Below are 7,500 nucleotides of genomic sequence, written 5' to 3' on the forward strand. Positions count from 1 at the left end.
CTGACTCGGGAGCTCAGTGTGCACCCAGACACGAACGAGGGAGGACGTTTGTGTCTGTCGCTCCTCTCTGAGCTCACTCACTCGGCCCGCCCCCCTCCTCTTCCTCCAATCCCAAACCCTCCTCCCCTCTTCTTCCTGCCGCCGCCCCCCCCCCCCCCCCCTTACGACGAAGCTCTAGTGAAGCGCGTGTTGTTCCTGCTGCCACACAGACAATACCTCATGACCTATTGACTGACTTTACGCATGGTGGGAGTTTTGACTCGTCTCCCCCACCCCACCTGAGTGCGTCAACCTGAGTGCGAATATTTGAGTTTTTTATATATATATGTATATATTTCTTTGATTTTTTTTTACGGTTTTTATCTACGAAGAGGTCCTGGATTCGCCAATGCAAGAAGGTTGCGCAAATCTTTCGCCAGTGTTGATAACAGGTTGGTTGAAAAAATAATCATTTTATTTCTATTTTGCAATTATATTTTTTACATTTTTTTCTTTCATTTTTGTATTGAAAATGAAAGAAAAAGTATATTCATCAAAGAATTCTTTGAGTGAGGATTCATTTTTCATTCTGTTTTTTTTATGTTTTGTTTCCCAATTTTATATATGTGTAAAGTTTTTTAGATTTTTTTTCTTCTTCAATATTTAATGTGAGCGAATGTATATAGTTATTTGTTTTATTTCATTTCTTATTTATCTACTTCATACATTGCCTTTAAGGCCACGTATTTCATTTAAAAAATGTTTATGTGTGCATATTCATATTTCTTTGTGTTTGTTTTTGTGTGTGTGTGTGTGTTGCGTGTTTGTGTGTGTGTGTGTTGCGTGTGAGTGAGTGTGTGTCGTGTGTGTGTGTTGCGTGTTTGTGTGTGTGTGTGTGTTGCGTGTTTGTATGTGTGTGTGTGTGTTGCGTGTTTGTGTGTGTGTGTGTGTGTTGCGTGTTTGTGTGTGTGTGTGTGTGTGTGTGTGTGTGTTGCGTGTGTGTGTGTGTGTGTGTGTTTCTATGTGTGCGTGTATGTTTGTATGCGTGTGTGTGTGTGTTACGTGTGTGTGTTTGTATGCGTGTGTGTGTGTGTGTATGTATGTATTCCCATATATACATAAGAGCCACTTACTGAATGCCCGAATATGCATGCCCGTGAAAGACAAAAGAAAAAAAAAAGAAAAAAAATGTATCGGAATCTAACCGACCCCGACCTGGTGACGTCATGGCGTACAATAACAGTATTTTAGCCATGGACTACGAAGCCAAAAATATTTGATACATCTCATTAACGCTCACGGTTCGTAGTCAACGATTCAGAACTATGTCGTTTTATGTGGGGGTGGGTGGGGGTGGGTGTGGGTGTAAAGCGTGTGTGTGTTTGTGTGGGTGGGTGTGTTTGTGTGGGTGGGTGTGTTTGTGGGTGTGTTGTGTGTGTGTGTGTGTGTGTGTTTGTGGGTGTAAAGCGTGCGTGTGTTTGCGTGTTTGTGTGTGTGTGTGTGTGTGTGTGTGTTTGTGTATTTTTGTGGAATATTTTGATATTTCTTTATGTACATTTTTTGATATATTGGTAAGGATAAAGTGTGTTTCTACGTGTGTTTACTGTACTGTGTATGTGTGACTGTACGTGTGTGTGTACATTTTTATCTCTGCGTGTGTATTTGCTGTAGGTTTATGTGCGTTTTTATATAGTATGCCTATCTGTATGAGTGTTTGTGTGTATGAGGGCTTGTATGGACGCTTCTATGCGTATTTCTTGTATCTACATGCATGTACGTGTAAAAGAAGAATGTTTAAATGAGTGAGTGTGTTATATACAAATAATATGTACGTGAGTGAGCGTGTGATATACACGTAATATGTGCGTGAGTGAGTGTGTGATATACACGCAATATGTGCGTGAGTGAGTGTGTGATATACACGCAATATGTGCGTGAGTGAGTGTGTGATATACACGCAATATGTGCGTGAGTGTGTGTGATATACTTGTGATATGTGCGTGAGTGAGTGTGTGATATACACGCAATATGTCCGTGAGTGAGTGTGTGATATACACGTAATATTTTGTAATATTCCATAGAAAGTTTTTGATTGTTTTTACTTTCATCTGATCATAAAGTTTGTGTTTATTCCATTTTCATCACAATATTGAAATTCCTTCTTTTTTCGTAAAAACGATGGATAAACAAATGATAATAATAATTACGATGAAGATAATTATAACAAGAGGGACGATGGTGATAATAATAATGATAGCAATGATGATAACTATAATAATGATGATGATAATGATAATGCTAGTGATAATAATAACTAAAGTGATGATGACAAGGATAATAATAGCGATAATGATAACCGTAGTGATGATGATAATAATGCTAATAATACGAATAACAATATCCACAGTGATAATGCTAATAACAATAATAACAACAACTACAGTGATAATGCTAATGATAATAATAACAACAACTACAGTTATGACGCTAATAATAACAACAAAAACAGCAACACTAACTATAATGATGATAATCATAAATCTAACGATATTAAATAATGATAACGCCTTGTGTCATACCGGTGTCAAGTGGTGACGTCATAGCCACTCACGTGACACCCCCACCCCCTCCACCCCCCGTCTGTTCGTGTCATCAAGTGTCACTCAACGCCACTTGCCTGTCACATCACACGTCATATTATCGCGTGGATCGAATTTACTTGCGTCTGATAGCGTTCGTTGTGCAATAATAAGTCCATTGATGTTGCTTTGATTGTGTTGATGTTGTTGATGGGGCTGGTGCCTGGGTTGAGGTTTTTACTTTGTTTGTATTTGTTGGTGGTGTTGATTGATGATTGGTGATGTTGTTGATGTTGATTGGTGATGGTGATGTTGGTGTTGGTGTTGGTTGTTGATGTTGAAGTTGATTGGTTATGTTGATGATGACTAATGATGGTGATTGATTATGTTGATGATGTTGGTGATGACTAATGATGTTGATTGATGATGTTGAATGATGTTGATGTTTGTGTTGAGGAAAAATTGATCAATGTGATAAGATTGTTCCTTTTTTAAAGAATTTTATTTTATTTTTTTTCTTATTTTTATCTTCATATCTCTTTATTATTTTTTCTTCTTCTTCCTTGTTTTATTTTTGTTATTATTCTTTGTTTCTCTTTTCTCTCCTTCTTCGTCGTCGTCTTCCTCCTCTCTTACTCCCCCCTTCCCCCCCCCCCCCTTCTTCCTCTTCCTCGTCCCTACATCTCTTCTACTTCCTCTCCCCCCCCCCTCCCCCTGACATCAAACTATTTATTTTCTTCCACTTCTTCCTCTTCCTCCCACTCCCCTCCCCTCCCTTCCCCTCCTCTCCCTCCCCTCCCCTCCCTCCCCTCCCCTTCCTTCTTCTTTATCTTCAGTTTACTTCATCTCTTCCTACCTGTTCTTTCATCTTGGTTTCCTTTCTCCTTTTCCCCCTTCTCTCTTCTCTTTTTCCTTTTTCCCTTTCTCCTCTTCCCCCTACTCCTCTTCCTCCCATTCTCCTCCTCCTCCTTCTTCTTTCCTTTCTATGTTTATTCCCTCCTTCTTATAGTCCTCTTCCTCTTAATGCGTACCTCTTTTTCCTCTTTCTCTTCCTATTTTTCCACTTTCCCTGTCTTCTTCTTTTGCTACTACCTATTTCCTCTCTTCCTCCTCCTCTCCCCCCCCCTCCTCCCCCCTCCACATCCTTCTCTTCCACCTCCTTCTCTTCCACATCTTCTCCCACTTCCTCTTCTTCTTCCTTCCTCCTACATACCTCTCCTTCTTCGTTCCCACTCTTCTTACTCTACCTTCTCCCCCTCCTCTTCCTCCTCCTCGCTCTCCACCTCCCACTCTCCCTCCTTTTCTTCCTCCTTCCCACTTTTCTTCCTCCAACTCCTCCTTTTCCCCTTAACCCTCCCCCTCCCCCTCTCCCTCTCTCCATCTCCCCCTCCATCTTCACCTCCTCTTCCTCTTCCTCTTCCTCATCATCATCATCATCATCCTTTTACCCTCTTTACCCTCCTCTTCTCCCTTCTCTTTCCTCTCAGCTCCTTCCCCTCCACCTCCTTCCATTCCACCCCACCTCCTCCCCCTTCCACCTCCCCTTCCACCTACACTTTCCACCTCGCCCTCTCACCTCCTCCCCCTCCCCCTTCCACCTTCCCCCCTCCCCCTTCCACCACCTCCCCCTTTCCCCTTCCACCTATCCCTTCCGTCTTCCCCCTTCCACCAGCCCCTCCCCTCTCTCTCTTCCACCACCACCACCCCCTTCCCCCTTCCACCACCCCCTTTCCCCTTCCACCACCACCACCCCTCCCCCCTTCCACCACCTACACCTCCCCCTTCCACCACCTCCCCCTCCCACTCCCCCTTCCACCACCTTCCCCTCCCACCCGTCCCCCTAATTTGCGTACCATACCGTACCGTAATTCCCATCCTTACACTTTTTCCCCTCACCTTCCTTCCTTCTTTCTCTGGCCCGGTGCACCATCACCTCCCAAGCCGGTTGACCATAATTGTTTAATCATAATCATTTGCATAATAAAGGAGCTGAGGCAGTTGGTTCGATTCTGGTCTTTTTTTTTGTCAGTGTGTGTGTGTGTGTGTGTGTGTCGGTGTGTGTGTGTGTCGGTGTGTGTGTGTGTGTGTGTGTGTGTGTGTGTGTGTGTGTCGGTGTGTGTGTGTGTGTGTGTGTGTGTGTGTGTGTGTGTGTGTGTGTGTCGGTGTGTCGGTGTGTCGGTGTGTGTCGGTGTGTGTGTGTGTGTGTGTGTGTGTGTGTGTGTGTGTGTGTGTCGGTGTGTGTGTGTGTGTGTGTGTGTGGTGTGTGTGTGGTGTGTGTGTGTGTGGTGTGTGGTGTGTGGTGTGTGTGTGGTGTGTGTGTGTGTGTGTGTGTGTGTGTGTGTGTGTGTGTGTGTGTGTGTGTGTGTGTGTGTGTGTGTGTGTGTGTGTGTGTGTGTGTGTGTGTGTGTGTGTGTGTGTGTGTGTGTGTGTGTGTCGGTGTGTCGGTGTGTGTGTGTGTGTGTGTGTGTGTGTGTGTGTGTGTGTGTGTGTGTGTGTGTGTGTGTGTGTGTGTGTGTGTGTGTGTGTGTGTGTGTGTGTGTGTGTGTGTGTGTGGTGTGTGTGTGTGTGTGTGTGTGTGTGTGTGTGTGTGTGTGTGTCGGTGTGTGTGTGTGTGTGTCGGTGTGTGTGTGTGTGTGTGTGTGTGTGTGTGTGTGTGTGTGTGTGTGTGTGTGTGTGTGTGTGTGTGTGTGTGTGTGTGTGTGTGTGTGTGTGTGTGTGTGTGTGTGTGTGAGTGTGTGTGTGTGTGTGTGTGTGTGTGAGTGTGTGTGTGTGTGTGTGTGTGTGTGTGTGTGTGTGTGTGTGTGTGTGTGTGTGTGTGTGTGTGTGTGTGTGTCGGTGTGTGTGTGTGTGTGTGTGTGTGTGTGATTGGCGGGGAGTTCTGCTTTTTTTTTCCTAAGATGTTTTTGTTGTGATGTTTTTTTGCTTTTTTGTTGTTGTTAGGAAGGTCGGCTCGTTTTATTTTTGTTGTGTTTGTTTGTTTGTTTGTTTTTCCTCTCTTTTTTCATCTATCTTTCCTTGTATTTTTTCTTACTTTTTGTTTGGTCTTTTTTTTTTCTTTTGTGTCTCTCTTTTTTCATCTTATTTTTTTCTTTTCTTTCTTCCCTTCTTTTTATCTTTCTTTTTTTTCTCTCTCTTTCTCCTTTTTTCCCTTCTTGCTTTCTTCTACATTATTACTTTTTCTTTTTTAATTTGTTTTTTTCTTCATTTTCTTTATTTTTCTTTCAATCCTCTTTTTTTTGTTTGTTTGTTTGTCTGCTTTTCGCGTTTTCCATATAGTTTCTTCGTTTTTTTTTTGTTGTTGTTGTTGTTTTTTCTTTGTTCTATTTTCTCGTTCTCTCCCTCTCTCTCTTATGATAATCTCTTCAATTTTATGTATTCCCATCTATCTGTCATAATAAATGAAAGATAGACAGACAGACAGACAGACAGACAGAAAAATAGGTAGAGTGATGGCTATACATGCATGATAATGACACCAATAATAAAAATAATAATGATTATACGTCATTTGTATGATCAATACGATTTATAATAGATATAACAATACTGATTGTTACAATTGATTAATTAAAAGCAATGACGATAACCTTTGCAATTGAAATGATAATGATGTTGAGAATAATGGATATCAACCGAATCATTATTCATCACAAATAATGATGTTTGTGATGTTGGTAGTTATGACTGTAACAAAGATGGTGATGATGACGATGATATAACATTAACAAAGAAGATAATAACAGTAATGATAATCACCATAAATGAGGAAATAGTGATGGTAATGATGATAGTCGAAATAATGGCAATAATGGTTATAATAGTAGTCATAGTAACAAGGTAAATAGTAATGATAATCACCATAAATTAGGAAATAGTGACGGTAATAATGATAGTCGAAATAATGACAATAATAGTAATAATAGTAGTCATAATAACAAGGTAAATAGAGCCAATAAAAATTTATTTACAGACAACCAAAAGGAGTCCACTAAATAGTGAGAGAAATCGACACCTTACACAAGCACTCAAGCACGCACGTACGCACATACAATACACACATAGTTGTAGGCACGTACACACACACACAGGTACAGACACAGATACACTCATATGGGAAGCACACACGTTCACACACTCCCGCTGTCACACGTACATACGTTCTCTTTATCTCTCTTTCTCTCTCTCTCTATCTTTTTATCTATCTATCTATCTTTCTATCTATCTATCTATCTTTCTATCTATCCATCTCTCTCTCTATCTTTCTATCTATCTATCTCTTTCTCTATCTTTCTATCTCTCTCTCTCTCTCTCTCTCTCTCTCTCTCTCTCTCTCTCTCTCTCTCTCTCTCTCTCTCTCTCTCTCTCTCTCTCTCTCTCACACACACACACACACACACACACGCGCACACACACACACATACACACACGCACATACACAAACACATACAAACAAACACACACACGTACAGCAACGCAACCAAATAGCTCCGTACACAAGCAGGACTTACGCAGCACGTAAAGCAAAGAACAAAAAAACAAAAAAAAACAAAAAAAGAAACATAAAAGCAATGCAGAACAAAAAAAGATTTAAAAAAATAAAAATAAAGGCTTGAGGTGTGGTTTCTCATTCGGATATCCTTATTGACTTTCGGGTCCGCTTCATTGGGGGTGGGGGGGGGGATCGGGATGGGGACAGGGATGGGGGTGGGGGGAGTCTGAAGTTGAGTTCTCTTCTCTTTTTGTTTTTTTCTCTCTCGACTCTGTCCTTTAGCTCTCCTTCTCTCTGTCTACCTTTTCTCTCCTTCTCCTCCTCATTTCTTCATTCCTTTCCCCTTTCTTCTCTCTCTTCCTTCCTCCCCCCCCCCCTTCTCTCTCTTCCTTCTTTTTCCCATCCTTCTCTCTCTTCCTTCCTTTCCCCTCCTACTCTCTCTTCCTTTCTTTC

At 41.7% G+C, this 7,500-nt stretch overlaps 1 long non-coding RNA gene across 1 annotated transcript in view; it reads left to right on the plus strand.

Annotated features, from left to right (window-relative positions):
* Nucleotides 1–64: 64 nt before the first annotated feature.
* LOC122263012 (uncharacterized) overlaps nucleotides 65–7,500 on the plus strand; it is a 31,104-nt gene continuing 23,668 nt past the window's right edge. Inside the window, exon 1 of the long non-coding RNA XR_006224029.2 lies at nucleotides 65–431. This is a non-coding gene — a long non-coding RNA (uncharacterized LOC122263012). The remainder of the gene's footprint in view (nucleotides 432–7,500) is intronic.

The sequence above is a fragment of the Penaeus japonicus genome, unplaced genomic scaffold (assembly GCF_977035675.1).
Source record: "Penaeus japonicus unplaced genomic scaffold, GWHDUDI00000001_assembly GWHDUDI00000026, whole genome shotgun sequence".
Classification (NCBI taxonomy): domain Eukaryota; kingdom Metazoa; phylum Arthropoda; class Malacostraca; order Decapoda; family Penaeidae; genus Penaeus; species Penaeus japonicus.